Source organism: Vombatus ursinus, unplaced genomic scaffold (assembly GCF_900497805.2).
Source record: "Vombatus ursinus unplaced genomic scaffold, bare-nosed wombat genome assembly UNPS02014791.1, whole genome shotgun sequence".
NCBI classification, from domain to species: domain Eukaryota; kingdom Metazoa; phylum Chordata; class Mammalia; order Diprotodontia; family Vombatidae; genus Vombatus; species Vombatus ursinus.
This window is the reverse complement of record NW_020954569.1, coordinates 29,934,360-29,949,188: the sequence shown is the minus strand read 5'-3', so window position 1 is coordinate 29,949,188 and position 14,829 is coordinate 29,934,360. Positions and strand designations below refer to the sequence as shown.

Genomic DNA, 14,829 nt, shown 5'->3' with positions numbered 1-14,829 from the left:
ATAATGCTCATCAATTGGGGAATGTCTGAACAAGTTGTGTCTCTGATTGTGATTCAGAACAATTGTGCTATAAGAAATGGTGACAGGTGTGGTTTCAGAAAAACATGGCAAGACCCATATAAACTGATGCAAAATAAAGTAAGAAGAGATAGGAGATCATTGTGCACAGTAAAATCAATGTGGAAATGATGTCAACTGTGAAAGGCTTGACTACTTTGATCAATACAATTATCCAAGACAAATCCAAAGGTTTCATGATGAAAAAAATGCTATTTATCTTCAGAGAGAGAACAGGTGAACACTAAGTTCGAATTTAAGTATAATTTTCTCACTTTTTTGTTTTCAATGTAGTAAAATGTTTTGCATGATTTCACATATATAATTGATATAATATTGCTTGTCTTCACTATAGATTACATAATAGCTGGAAGGGAGGGAGGGAGAGAATTTGGAACTCTAAATTTAAAAAGAAAGAATGTTAAAAAATAAATAAATGATAAAAAAAGAACAATGAGTTATTTTTTTCCAGCACTAGACAGTTTAGGGGAAAAAAGAAAGAGAGGTCTGTGGAGATTGCAGTTGGGGCTAGTCAGGAGCATGTGACTGGCAGTAGCTGCTGGATGTCTTTGACACCCAAGATGGTGAAGGGACAAAGATTGAATGCTGGGGCAGAAAGAGAACACAGGGGACCACTGAACTTTCTGAAAGCAAGTTTTAAGAGCAAGAATGGGTGTCATTTGCCAGTTCTGTTATCCATTCCCTAGTTCTGGGTCACAGATCCATTGCTGAGGTGAACATGAAAGAACCTAGGATTACAATCAACAATAACTTACCAAACAACACTGAGTACAATCCTATACAGGGAAAAATGAACATTTAAAGATATAGAAAACTTCCAAGCATTCCTGATTGAGGAAAAAAAAAACAGAGTGGAATAGAAAATTCAACATTGAAACAGAATATTCGAGAGTCTTAAAGGTGAATATGAATGAAAAATTGTAATGTACTAAATCAGATTCAAATTTTACATGGGAAGATGATACACGTAATTTCCTGGAGTTTTATCATTTAGAAGGATCTAAATAGGGAGTCTAATTAAACAGAGAGCTAGAGAATTATTCTATTGTAGTTGGATAATCTCAAAAGATGAGCAGAAGGGTGGGAAAGATGGATGCAATGGAAAAGGATGGAATGGAGAGAAACAGTGGGGAAAGTTATTTCTAATAAAAGGAGTACAAGAAGAGTTTTTTTTTAATGGATGGGGAAATGAGGAGTGCTAATCAGGCAACGCTTGAACTTCACTCTAATCTGAACTAGTTAAAGGAGATAAGAATAAATATACATGCAAAGTTGGATACAGAAACTCATTTTGTGCATCACAGAGGTAGAAAGGAAAGGGGGTTAAAAGAAAGGGAGATAAAAAGAGGGGAGGGTGTGGAGCCAAGATGGTAGAGTAAAAGCAGTGACTTGCTTGAGCTCTCCCCCAAACCCCTCCAAATATCTGCAAAAAATGGTTCTAAACAAATTTTAAAACAGCAGAACCCACAAAAAGACAGAGTGAAACAAATTTCCAGCCCAAGACAGCCTGAATGGTTGATCAGAAAGGTATATCGCACCAGATGGGGAGAGGAGTGAAGTTCGGCATGGTGCACAGGTTTCAGAGAACCTGGAGCAGGTCTCAGAGGACTGAATCACAGGCAGACTTCTCAACCCATGAATGCCAAAGACAATTAGAAGGTCAATAGGAAAAGGTCTCAGCCCTATTCCCTGACCATGGCCCGAGGGTAGCGGCTGCCTTCTGAGCTTCTGGACCACAGACTGAGGGGAATAAAGTGGCTGATCAGAGGAGGATTGCAGGGATCTCTCTGCTGGTGCAGGACTTTCTTCCTTTACCCATGTTTGGGTCTGGGTCACAGTTCTGGATGGTGGTCCTGGGGTGAGTAGGAGCACTGGCATGGTGAAGCTTGTAGTGGCTGTGGAGAGAAAATCCTCCTCACAGCTCCAAGACAGAAAAGAGTGCTTGTGATCACTCATAGACAAAAGCACAGGCCAGGAAAGGAGTAAACACCTCACCTTTGATCATAGTACCTTGGAAGAATTGAAAATTTACAGGTCCCTAGAAGTATCTCTGAAAACAGCTGCACAAAACCCCTGAAGCTTGGGACAGTAGATTCTCCACACTGGAAGCACACTCCTACCTTAACAGAAAGTTTATAACTCAAGTAATTGGCTGGGATCATGAGCAGGCAGTGCAAAAAGAAACAGACCATAGAATCTTTCTTTGGTAACAGAGAAGATCAAAATATACAACCAGAAGAAGACAAGACAGTCAAAGCTTCTACATCCAAAGCCTCCAAGAAAAATATGAATTTGTCCCAGGCCATGGAAGAGCTCAAAAAGGATTTTGAGAAGTAAGTAAGAGAAATAGAGGAAAAAACTGAGAGTGATGCAACAAAATCATGAAAAACAAGTCAACAGCTTGCTAAAGGAGACCCCCAAAAAAATACTGAAGAAAATAATACCTTAAAAAGTAGCCTAACCCAAATGGCAAATGAGGTCCAAAAAGCCAATGAGGAGAAGAATGCCCTAAAAAGCAAAATTGGCCAAATGGAAAAGGAAGTCCAAAAGATTACTGAAGAAAATACTTCCTTAAAAATTACAATGTAGTAATTAGAAGCTAATGACTTTATGAGAAATCAAAACACTGTAAAACAAATTCAAAAGAATGAAAAAAAATAGAAAATAATGTGAAATATCTCACTGGAAAAACAAGTGACCTGAAAAGTAGATCTAGAAAAGAGAATTTAAAAATTATTGGACTATCTGAAAGCCATGATCAAAAAAAGAGCCTAGACATCATCTTTCAAGAAATGATCAAGGAAAACTGCCCTGATATTTTAGAACCAGAGGGCAAAATAGAAATGGAAATAATCCACCAATGACCTCCTGAAAGAGATTCCCAAAGGAAAACTCCTAGGAATATTATAGCCAAATTCCAGAGTTCCCAGGTCAAGGAGTTGCAAGCAGCCAGAAAGAAACAATTCAAGTATTGTGGAAACACAATCAGGATAACACAAGATTTAGCAGCTTCTCCATTAAGGGCCTGCAGGTCCTGGAATATAATATTCTGAAGGGCAAAGGAGATAGGATTACAACCAAGAATCACCTACCCAGCAAAACTGAGCATAATCCTTTGGGGAAAAAATGGACATTCAGTGAAATGGAGGACTTCCAAGCATTCTTGATGAAAAGACCAGAGCTGAATAGAAAATTTGACTTTCAGGTACAAAACTCAAGAGAAACATGAAGAGGTAAACAGGAAAGAGAAGTCATAAGAGACTTAAGGTTGAACTCTTTACATTCTGCATGGAAAGATGATATCTGTAACTCATGAGTCCTTTGTCAGTATTAGAGTAGTTGGAGGGAAAAATTATACATATGTAAATATATATATATATATATATATACACAGAGATAGAGAGAAATAGAGGGCACAGGGAGAGTTGAAGATGAAGGGGTGATATCTGGAGAATAAAATTAAGGGGTGAGAGAGGATTATACTGGGAGAAGGAGAAAGAGAGAGGTAGAATGGGGTAAACTATCTCACATAAAACAAAGAAGAAAAAAACCCCTGTAAAAGTGGGGGGAAATGGAAGGAAGGTGAGAGGGAATGAGTGAATCTTATTCTCATCAGATTTGGCCTAAGGAGAGAATAACATACACACTCAATTGGGTATGGAAATCTATCTTACCCTGCAGAAAATGGGGGATGGGAAGGGGACAAGAGAGCAGGAAGATGATGGAGGGGGGGGCAGATTGGGGGAAGGGGTAGTCAGAAGCAAACACTGCTAAGGAGGGACAGGGTCAAAAGAGAGAATAGAATAAATGGGGCGGCAGGATAGGATGAAGGGAAATACACTTAGTTTGTCACAACATGACTACTATGGAAGTGTTTCACATGACTGCACATGTATAAGCTGTATCAAGTTCCTTGCCTTCTCAGTGAGGGTGGGTGGGGAGAGAAGGAGGGAGAAAATTTGGAACCCAAATTTTAAAAACAACAGTCAAAAATATTGTTTTCACATGCAACTGGGAAATAAGATATTCAGGAAATGAGGTATAGAAATCTGTCCTGCCCTACATGAAAATTGAAGGGGAAGGGGATAAGAGAAGGGGGGGAGAAATAAAAGAGAGGGCAGATTAAGGGTATTCAGAATGCATGCCATTTTGGGATGGTGGGAGGGACAATATGGAGAGAAAATTTGGAACTCAAAATCTTGTGGAAGTGAATGTTGAAAACAAAAAATAAATAAATTAATTAAAAAATAAAATAAAAAGAGAGGATTCTCTGAATCAAAAAAAAAGTGGTCAGAAGCAAAATATAATCTTAAAGAAAGCCCAGGGTAAACAAAAAAGAAGAATGAGCATAGAAAATAGAATTAAATATACAATTGGCAATTATAACTATTTGTGAACTGATTCCAAAAATAGAAGAAGGCAGTAGATGAAATAGAAACTAGAATCAAAGAGTAGATTGCTTACCAGAAACACCCTTCAAAGAGTGAGATACACACAGAATTTAAAAAACAAAAAAAGCATTGGAGCAGAATGGGTTTTGCTTCATTTCAACTAAAAAAATAAATCAGGGTAGCAAGCATGATTTTAGAAAAAACAAGTTTAAAAAGACCTAATTAAAAGAGATATACAGGGAGTATGTTGCTAAAATGTATCTGAGTTAATGAAATAATATCAATAATCAATATACATGTACCAAAAAAAAATGTCACAAGGAGGAAGTAGAGAGTAAAAGTATACTAATGGAGGATCTTAATTTACCCACATCAGATCTATATAAATCTAACAGGATAAATAATAAATAAACAGGAAAGATATTAAGGAGAAGAATAGAATTTTAGAAGATTTAGATATGATAGATTTAGAAAATATTGAATGGGAACAGGAAAGAATGTGTTTATTTCCAGGATTTACATTTCACCACCACAAAAATTAATAATGTTTTTGGGCATAAGACCTCACAAACAAATGCATAAAAAGCAGGCATATTAAATGCAAAAATTTTTAATCATAATGCAATAAAAGAACATTCATTAAGAACCTTGAAGCATAGATTAAGTATTATTTGGAAAATAAATATAATCCAATCTGAAAGAATGAGTGAGTGAAAGAACAAATCATAAAAACAATGAACAATTTCGTTCAAGACAAAGACAACACTAAGACAATACATCAAAATTGATGGGCTTCAACTGAAATAGTATTTGGGAGAAAATATATATTTCTACATGATTACATTAAAAAAATGAGAATGGAACTCCCTAAAGAAATTAGGGAGGAAGAAGTGGTAGAATAATGTTTAAGAACAAAATAGTCTAGTCAGTTAAGGATTATGTTAGTTTGAAAAGTGAGATAGGAACAATTTGTTCACTCAAAATGAAAGTGCTTCATTCTGGACAATTAGTTCAATAACTTTCAACCACTGAAATTTTTAAAAAAATCTATTTTTTTTTTACTCCACGAAATCAACCTTCTGAGAAATAATGTAATTAATAGAATAAACCTATTCACTTGTAGGATGGTTGCTTTTTATATCTTTGTTCTACATCCAATTACATATAGATACAAGTAATGACAGGAAAACTTAAAATTCAATCTCCAATAAGCTTGATTAGCATGGTTAAGCACACCAAATCAAAAGCAGAATCCTGATATTTTTTTAATTATAAGCTGAGTGCCAAGAAAAATGACTTATTTTGACCTGTTTCCCATGAGAGTGGTAGTCATGAGAAAATCTTTAGATCTATAATGGTGTTTTTTTCTACTTCTACATTGTATGCAGGCATTTTAGAAACCTTAAAGTCAGAAGTTACTTTTACCAAGGGAATAGCTATATCTATATTTTTATCTGTCTATCTGTCTATCTCTCTATGTGTTTAGATGTATTGTACACACACACACACACACACACACACATATATATATATGTATATGTATGTATGTATATTTAGTATAGTTGATATATTTGATATGATTTAGTATTGTTGAACTGGCCTTGAAATCAAGAAGTTAGGGACTTAAGTTCCACAATGATTAACTGCATAATCCTTGGCAAGTCACAACCTTTCAGTGCTCTAGACCAGTGTTCTGCAAACTACAGGCTGAGGGCCAAATTGATTACAGCTTGTGAGTTAAGAATACATTTTCTACTTTATAATACAATAACACACACACAAGTGTGTGTGTGTGTGTGTGTGTGTGTGTGTGTGTGTAATATGTATCATGGCACAGTAAATCAAAGACTACTTGGAGTCTGAAAATCCCAGGTTCAAGTCCTGCCTCATAGTCTGACACATACTTGCTATGTTGTTATTCAGTCATTTTTTTCAGTCATGCTGGTCTTTGTGACCCCATCTGTTGGTTTTTTTTTTTGAAAAAAATATTGGAGTGGTTTGATATTTCCTTCTCCAGCTCATTTTGTAGATGAGCAAATGGAGGCAAATATAGTTAAATGACTTGCCAAGGGTCACACAACCAGTAAATGTCAGGCCATGAACTCAGATTCTTCTGACTCCAGGACTCATACTCTATCCACTGTGCCATCTAGCTCCCCCAAACTTTCTACGTGATCAGTGGCAAACCAATCACATTCTCAATGCTTCCAGGTAACTATATTTTAATATTTTGTTACTGAGCTGTACCTGTGAAGAAACTCTCCATACTTAGAGTTCCCCAAATTGATAGATTTATGCATTTGAACTAATGACCATAATCAGTGTACAATGAACTTTGTATTCTATGGAAGGAACTTTCCATCATATTTGTGGTCATCTTTTCCTATTATGACTCATTTTGATTTAATTTGTTTTTTTTCTCTATTTTAACTTAGGTTTCTTGAAGCCTTCCATAAAATATACTATCTAGGAACTGATATTCTTGTGATAGCAAAAAAGCTTCCTTCAACTTATTTAAGTTTTCATTTAATTGTGAATTTAAATTACATTGTTGAAATAGGCTAGAAGTCCACATAGGCACTTATGTCTCAGTCATTAAAAAAAAAAATCTAAACAATCCATGCTTATGTTCATCTTTTTGATAATGTCTGCAACTCTAAAAAGACAATAGGATACTTCAGTGCTGCATTCTGCAACATAATAGCTCATCATCTCAATCAAGAATGCTAGTTTCCAATGTTGTTATCATTTGCGGCAGATTTTGAACCAATGCAATGTGGATGGATGAATGCTATAAGGCAAATCTGACAGGCAGTTATTTCAATCTCATTTTTGTAGAGAACCTTTTCAGATTGAAAGATGAAGTGGGGTGTGAGTATTTTCATTTTATTTACTTGTGATTGAAATTTACCACCATAGGAGTTGGCTGTTGACAACTTTTGTAGATCTCTTAACTTACTCAAAAATCATTCTATCTTAAAAATCCAAAGAAAGCTTCTAAACAACACAAAACAACAAAAAAGTAATGCTCAGAACATATTTTTCTAGTTCTATTAGAGATAAATCAGTGTAATGTGGTAGAAAGAGAGCTGAACTTGAATCTAGGAAAACCTGGGTTCTAGTACTGCTTCTGGCAAGTACAGGTTGTGTGATTTGGGCAAGTCCCTTAACCTCTCAGTGCTCCAAGAATTCTCTAAAACTACAAATTGCAAGGAAATCAATTAAATGGATTGGTAGTAATAACTTCCTCATCTGGGAGTTCCCTATCCCAATGAAATCACAAGTCCAGTTCCTGTCCCCATTTAAAATCAACAAAACAATCATCCTTGTTTCCATCCTCTCTCCTCCCTTTCAAAAGGATAGTTACTGTCTTTAACAATAACCATGAATATCAGTAAGAGTCTAGTAAAGAGTGATTCAACTTTTTAGCTTCTACAACTAGGTTTAAGGGCTGGTTAATATATTTGGTTGAGTACTACAAGGGAGTAAATAGAAGGAATGAGTATTTATAGGAACTGCAGAAAGTCAGTTATGATTCAATGTATTGATAAAAGTGTAATGACGATGTTTTCAAGTTTCCTAAATTGTAGGAGCAGGAAAAGATTACTCTATCACTGGAAAAAATGTTTCTTAAGATATAGTTGATTAAAACTCAATCAGAAATTAATTATCCAGGATATCTAATATTCTACATTGCTTCATTTTATTTTAATTTAAATTTTTTAACTCATGATTGTGCCTCCCACTCTAGTCTGTGCTGAAAGTACAACAGCCACTCAACGTGCTAAATCTCTATATGAATTGGGATCAATTAAAGCACAGAAGTTTTAACCTACTCCATTTTTCCAATATGTACCACTTCCTCCTTTCTTAGGAAGCCTAGGGACTCTTTGCTCCCAGGGCTTCATCATATTGGTGTCTGACTTGTCTGGACCCTGAATGTGATTTAGCCCTATTATATCTCAGAATCCCTAAATCCAAGTGATTTCACCAGCCTTACCCTCCCCAGCATCAGAGACTACAAGTATGTGCCACCATATCTAGTGATTATGTATGTATGTGTATATATACATACATATATACATACGTATATACACATACATATATATATACATGTATACATATATATTCTTGAATGATATTCTTGAGAATATCGTAAGACATCTTGAGAACTTATAATATGTATCTATGTAAAGATTTTTTAAATTCTGTTGGCTTATGCTTATTCTTATGTCATTTTCTTTTACATATTTGAGAAATTTTTAAGTTGAATCATAACTAAAAATAGAATTAGGATTTCTGATAATTTGCCTAGATTTAGAAATGGTTCTTTAATGGGCTTTCAAGAATTCATTGTTATCATTAAACTCTCATATATCTGTTTGTTTAGACTTTATTCCTGAATATTTCCTTCTTTGACTTGTAAGTAGAAAGAAAAATTTGAGCAGGAATGGAACTCACCATCACTTCAGTGGTGCTCTACACTAAATCCACCAAATATGGACACTAAAATTCATTTCTTTTGGATAGAAGACAATTATTTTTGTTATTATTTACTTACTCTCTTATTGCATTGTGGGCAATATACATGTATTGTGTGTAGTTTGTTATTTCAAAAGTATTTGTGTTTATTTCCTCTCTTGTTTTCTCTCATCTTCATCTAGTCTTTGTGATGATTGGTACTTCAAGGGAACAATACCTGCATCATTAAGCCTTGGGCATTTCATAGATGAGTTTGTGTTTTTCAATTAAATTCTATGGGATCAGGTCAGAACACATATAGGATGCAAATCTTTTTTTTTTTTTTGGTTTTATTGTTACAAAATACTTTGCTGATCTATTTTGTTTTTCAGAAATGCCACATCTAATTAGCAAATTAAGCTACAGAAGAAATTCAGTTTATTTATGCAACTTCAGTAATATGCTGTTCTATCAAGTGGCTTATACAAAAATCTTGTATTAATTATTTTTTTAAAATTATTCTGTGTGCATATTTTACCCCAAAACTAGAAATACATTTTTGTATCTGTTAACCATCATGCATAGAATGCTCCCCCCTTCTCTTCACCTTTTAATTTCTCTGGTTTCTTAGGCTCAATCTCACCTTTTGTGGGAGTTTTTTCCCCTCATTTCCACAGATGCTTATTCATTCTTCTCTGATATTTCCTTCCATTTTTGTGTACGTAGTTTATTATCTACCAGCTTATTAACATATTGGAATGAAAGCATTATGTTATGAACTCCTTGCTAGGAGGAGAACAGTCAAAAGGTAGAGGGGAAAGATTATTTTTATTTGCTTTTCTTTGTATCCCCAATATTTAGCACAATACCTGTCACATAATGATTGTTTTGTAAATATTTGTAGATTTGGTTTGAGTTAAGTTTATTTAAATTAATGTGTTATCTCTTTCACTTCTTATGTCTTTCAAGCCTTAAAGTAATACCATGTTTATGCAAAGAGTTCCTATATATCCATACTTAAGTATAAGGTATGGAATTCTCACTAATTTTTCTGGCAAAATCTTCCATTCAAAATATACTTGGTTGCTATTTACATTTGATTCTCATTTACTATTAAAAAAAAGATATCAGTAACAATTAAAAGCCATCATCAACATCATTGGATATATTCGTAAAAATGGTAATCCTAAAAATTCTTATCCAGTCATAGTTCTGACACAAATTTCTGCAAACTTTAATTCAATGGTTTTGCCTTAAGTAATAAACAGATGGAATCTTCCAGTAGGTATTTCATTGTGTAACAAGTAGGGTACAAAATTTTTGCAATTAATTTTGGTTTCCTTAAATATTAGGTAAGAATGATTATTTTTTCCTTCTACAATTTCTCCAGTAGGGCATGCTGAATCCCTTTTGTGTGGAAATTCTCAGTACTTTCCTTTTTTTGTAAGCATTCCCATTACATTTTATGGCTCAATTCTATTTACTTAATAATTGCCTCCCATCTCCTCACCATAGAAAACTATGTGTTACTAGTGTTATTCCAAGATGGAAATAATGGTTGAGCCTGAAATAAAATGAACAATACTGAAAATCAAAAGCTACTTCATAAAAGCATTCAGTAATTTATTTTGTGCTCTGCTGATTTTTGAATTGTCACCAGAGGAAACTGATTGGATTGTTGTAAGCTTCATTTTATTCATTGGGTGAAGTAACTAAGTAACTTGTAGTCTATGGTTGATTACCAGATATGACTAATGGAACTCCATGTCTGATGATTGTTTGTTGTTCCAAGGTTACTATGTGTTTTGAACTTTTGTATTTCGTGAATTGTACTATTTTTCATTAAACCTATTTGTCCACATCTATCACAAGTTTTTTTTTTTCTGAGTTTGAATGATTCTAATGCCTGAATTTCTTTATCAATGCTAAAGTCTGACAGGTAAGAAATAATCAAGCACTGAACCTAAAGTTAGGAAGGTCTAAGTTCAAATTTGGCCTTAAGTACTTCCTAGCTGTATGATGCTGGGCATAACCTCTATCTGCCTCAGGTCCCTCATACATTGTATATCATTGTATCAGGTGAGAGAGAAAGAAGAGCAGTTCATGTTTTAAGATTATTTATATGATGGAATGGAGAGCAGAAGCTCTCCAGAAGATGTCGGAACTCTCCCAACACCCCCTTTCAAACAACTCTAAAATAATGTTTGAAATTGAATTTTAGAGTGTCAGAGCCAATAAAAGGCCAGGTTTCAAGATTTCTTCCAGTCTAGTAAAATTTGGGGGGTCAGCATGTGAGGTCTATAACACTGGGGTTGGTACCAGGCTGGAGAATACATGCCTCAGCACTAGTGGTAGGCCTTAAATGTGGTGCAAACAAACAGGGGGCTACAGCAGCATCAGCTTCCAGAGCTGTCAGCCCAGAGATACTAAAGGGGGTGAGGGGTGGGGTCAGAAAACCGGTTGGACAATAAGAGAGAGATTACAGGGGACTTCTTGTTGGCACTGAATGCAGCTAATGCTGACTGGCACTTTTATTGCCCATATTCAGTTCTGGGTCACAGTTTCTGGGCAGAAAAGAGCATTTGTGGTTGGTCACAATGGTGCAAGGTTCTTAATTGCAGTTATAAGGTCAAAATAAGCATTAGTGCTTTTGACTGCAGAGGAACAGAGGCCCTTTCTGGGTAGAAACCAGAGTGTAACCCAGGAGAACAGTGGCCACACCACTCCCTGGATCACATCCACTATAGAAATCATGACAAATTATGGATCCCTAGAACTAACTCTGAAAATAGTGGCATGAAAAAAGCCTTAAGTTGGGAAAATACCTTCCCACCCAAAGATGAGTAGAGATTAACATAAATTTCAAAGGCAACATATTGGCTGGAAAAATAAGTGAACAACGACAACAAAAAAGAGCATGACCAGAAAGCTACTTTGGTGACAAGAAAGACCAGGACACAAACTCAGAAGAAAACAATGTGAAAATAGCTAAAACCCAAGCCTCAAAGAAAAGTGCTAATTGGACACAAGGCCAACAAAAATTCCTTGAAGAGTTCATGAAAGGCTGGGATTCTTATAATCTAGCCAATAGCTTACTAATGTTCAGACTCCTTAAGAGTCTGCCCAATATGATGAATGTTTTAATAAACCTTGTCTTTGTCTGAAAGAAGGCTTGGGATGAATTCTTTTGGGCAGGAACCATGTATTGCGATTTTGGTGTCCCAGGAACCCTGAACCCCTAAACCACATCATTTTGGTGGCTCGTACAGGGAAAATGCCTAACCCCAAGTTCTTCTCCAGCCAAGACTGGAAGGTATGTAAAGCTCTCCTCCCTCCTTTCTTGCTCTGCAGTTAGGGTTGCTCTCCAAGCACCAAGTCTTGGAGGTGCTTTTCTGGCAGACAGTTACAAGGCTGTCTCACACTTGACCTGACACTCTCAGGCTCTCGGTCCACTGGGTCAAGGCCATGGACCAGGATACACCTTCCACAGCATAGAGGACAAGGACAGATGCCCTATCTGGAAGTGTATAGATGAATTCTGCTAATTCCCTCAGTGCTAGGGAATAGGGGAAAACTGCAGTTGCTTTTTGGTTCCCTGAGGCTTACTTTCTCCCTTCCCTCTGTACCTCTGAATTCTCCTTCATGGAGGTTACAGGGAAAGTTAGAACACCTAAAAATATCTTGGCATATTCTGGAGGCTTTGTGAATGATCATTAAGAAGTTTTGAAACACCTGTACAATCTGGTCACTCCCTTCCCTTGAGTTAGGAGGGTATTCGTTAACCCCTTGCATAGGAGAAAAGAGGTTCACTCTTTACCCCTCACCTTTGATTTCACCCTCCCTGACCTTGGAAAGGAAGGAGGGGGGAGGGGCAGCAACTACAGCATGCACCCCTCTGGCAATGGTTTTGGGCCCTACGGTAGCCTTTACCTGAAAACATCACCCAGGTTCAGCACATCCTGCTCAAGGTAATGAAGCTAGCCTCCAAACTTGGGTAAGCACACTCTTTTAAATATGTAGTTTTAACTGTTAATGATGAGATGTTGATTCTCTGTGTAAAGTAATTTGGAAGTGCATTTAACAAAACTGAAGTCACCTGATTGTTAATGGATTTGTTTCAAGTTTCAAATTGGTGAATTTTCTGAATCAGTTATGTCAAGCAACTTTTCATAATTTGGTTGCCACTAAAATAATTTACCTGTTGTTGCTTATTGTTCTAACATGTAAACTAGACAAAAAGCTTGTTTGGGTTATGTATGGTTTGCTGAGAATTTGCAAGTGTATAGAAGTCTCTAATGATTGGCTTTTTATACCAGGACAAATTTAAGTTTGAGATATAAATCCTGGAAAAGTTTTTTTTTTCTTTTTCTAAGCTGTGATTAGTAAAACTTGCTGTTTGAGGTAAAAGCTCTTAGTGTTTTATTTTGAGTTGTTTGATAGGTCATAATCCATCAATAATCAATAATCCACCATCTGAGAGATAGGACACAAGCTACTCAGAGAAGGTGATAGTGGTGGGAAGTCAGCATTGGGAAAAACTGAGAGGACAATTTTAGCCTCAGTCTAAGATAGGATCTGCCTGACTCAGTTTCCCCATTATGTTCCTTTGAAAGAGAATGTTACCCACCTGGCTATACCTGAGTCTGGCTATGATGTGGATTTGATACTGCATGGTTGGAGAACAGAATTATCTGAATCCAAACAGAGCTAAGGGTGTTTTATCCTCTCAAAGTTGGGTCCTAAATCTAGTCTCTGCTTTACATCTGGGCCTTGCAGGTTTTTTCTGACAGATTTATGTCTCCCAGACTATGTGCCATTCACCTACAGTTGGTAGCAAACAGCGAGTACCAGCCAATGTCCCCCCATGGCTCCCTGGATGCAGCCTGTGCTCAGTTCCAGTCAACTTCCTCTTTGGGACCCCCTTGAGGCAGGGACAGCTCTATACCCCTTGCCAGCAGGAAGCAGTTTTAGAAGCCTAGACCTTTGCCCCTTACCCCAAAAGAATTTGGGTCCCATTTGTTTGAGGGAGGAATGATGAGGATGGGCGCTAAATCCCAAAAAGGAAAAACCCAGGACTTTCCCATGTGGTCAAATCTCTAGTTGTTGCCTGAGGCTATAATCCCATCAACTGGCCTTTCTTTGTGGCTACACCTAATCTCCCAATTCTGTTACTCTTAACCTAGCCTAGCCCTTCCTATAGACCCTGGCCATTTCCCACCCTTAATCCTAGCTAGGCTCCATGGTCCAGGTCCCAGGAGTTCTGTTCACCCAAGCTTACTGGTTACTTCCATACACATTTCCTTAGGCCCCTACTCCCATCAAACCAAACTACTTGGCCACTCCTAGATCCCTCCCACAGGTTTTCTGTATATAAGGTTCATCTTGTCTCCATTAAGATGCTGGGATTCTTATAATCTAGCCACAGCTCATATTCCTAAAATCTAGTCACTGCTCAGATTCTTAAAGTCAAGCCAATAGCTTACTAATGTTCAGACTCCTTAAGAGTCTGCCCAATATGATGGATGTTCTAATAAACCTTGTCTTTGGATGAATAATAATAATAATAAAAGAGTTAATGAAAAATATGAGTTGTAGAGGGAAAAATAAAAAAAAAGAAATGAGAGTAATACAAGAAAATTATGAAAAGAGAATTAAGAGTTTGGTAAAAGAGGCACAAAATAATTACTGAAGAAAATAATACCTTAAAAAAACAGAATTGTCATAATGTCAAAAGAGATACAAAAATTCATTGAAGAAAATCGTGCCTTAAAAATTAAAATTAAACAAATGAAACTAATGACTACATGTGTCTTTAAGAAACAATCAAAGTAAATATATATGAAAACCTAAAAGGAAATGTGAAATACGTCTTTTGAAAAACAACTAGCTTGGAAAATCG

General features: G+C 36.2%; 1 pseudogene; it reads right to left on the bottom strand.

The window, feature by feature from the left end:
- Positions 1-589: 589 nt before the first annotated feature.
- The window catches only part of LOC114048137, a 30,840-nt pseudogene continuing 16,600 nt past the window's right edge, over positions 590-14,829 (bottom strand).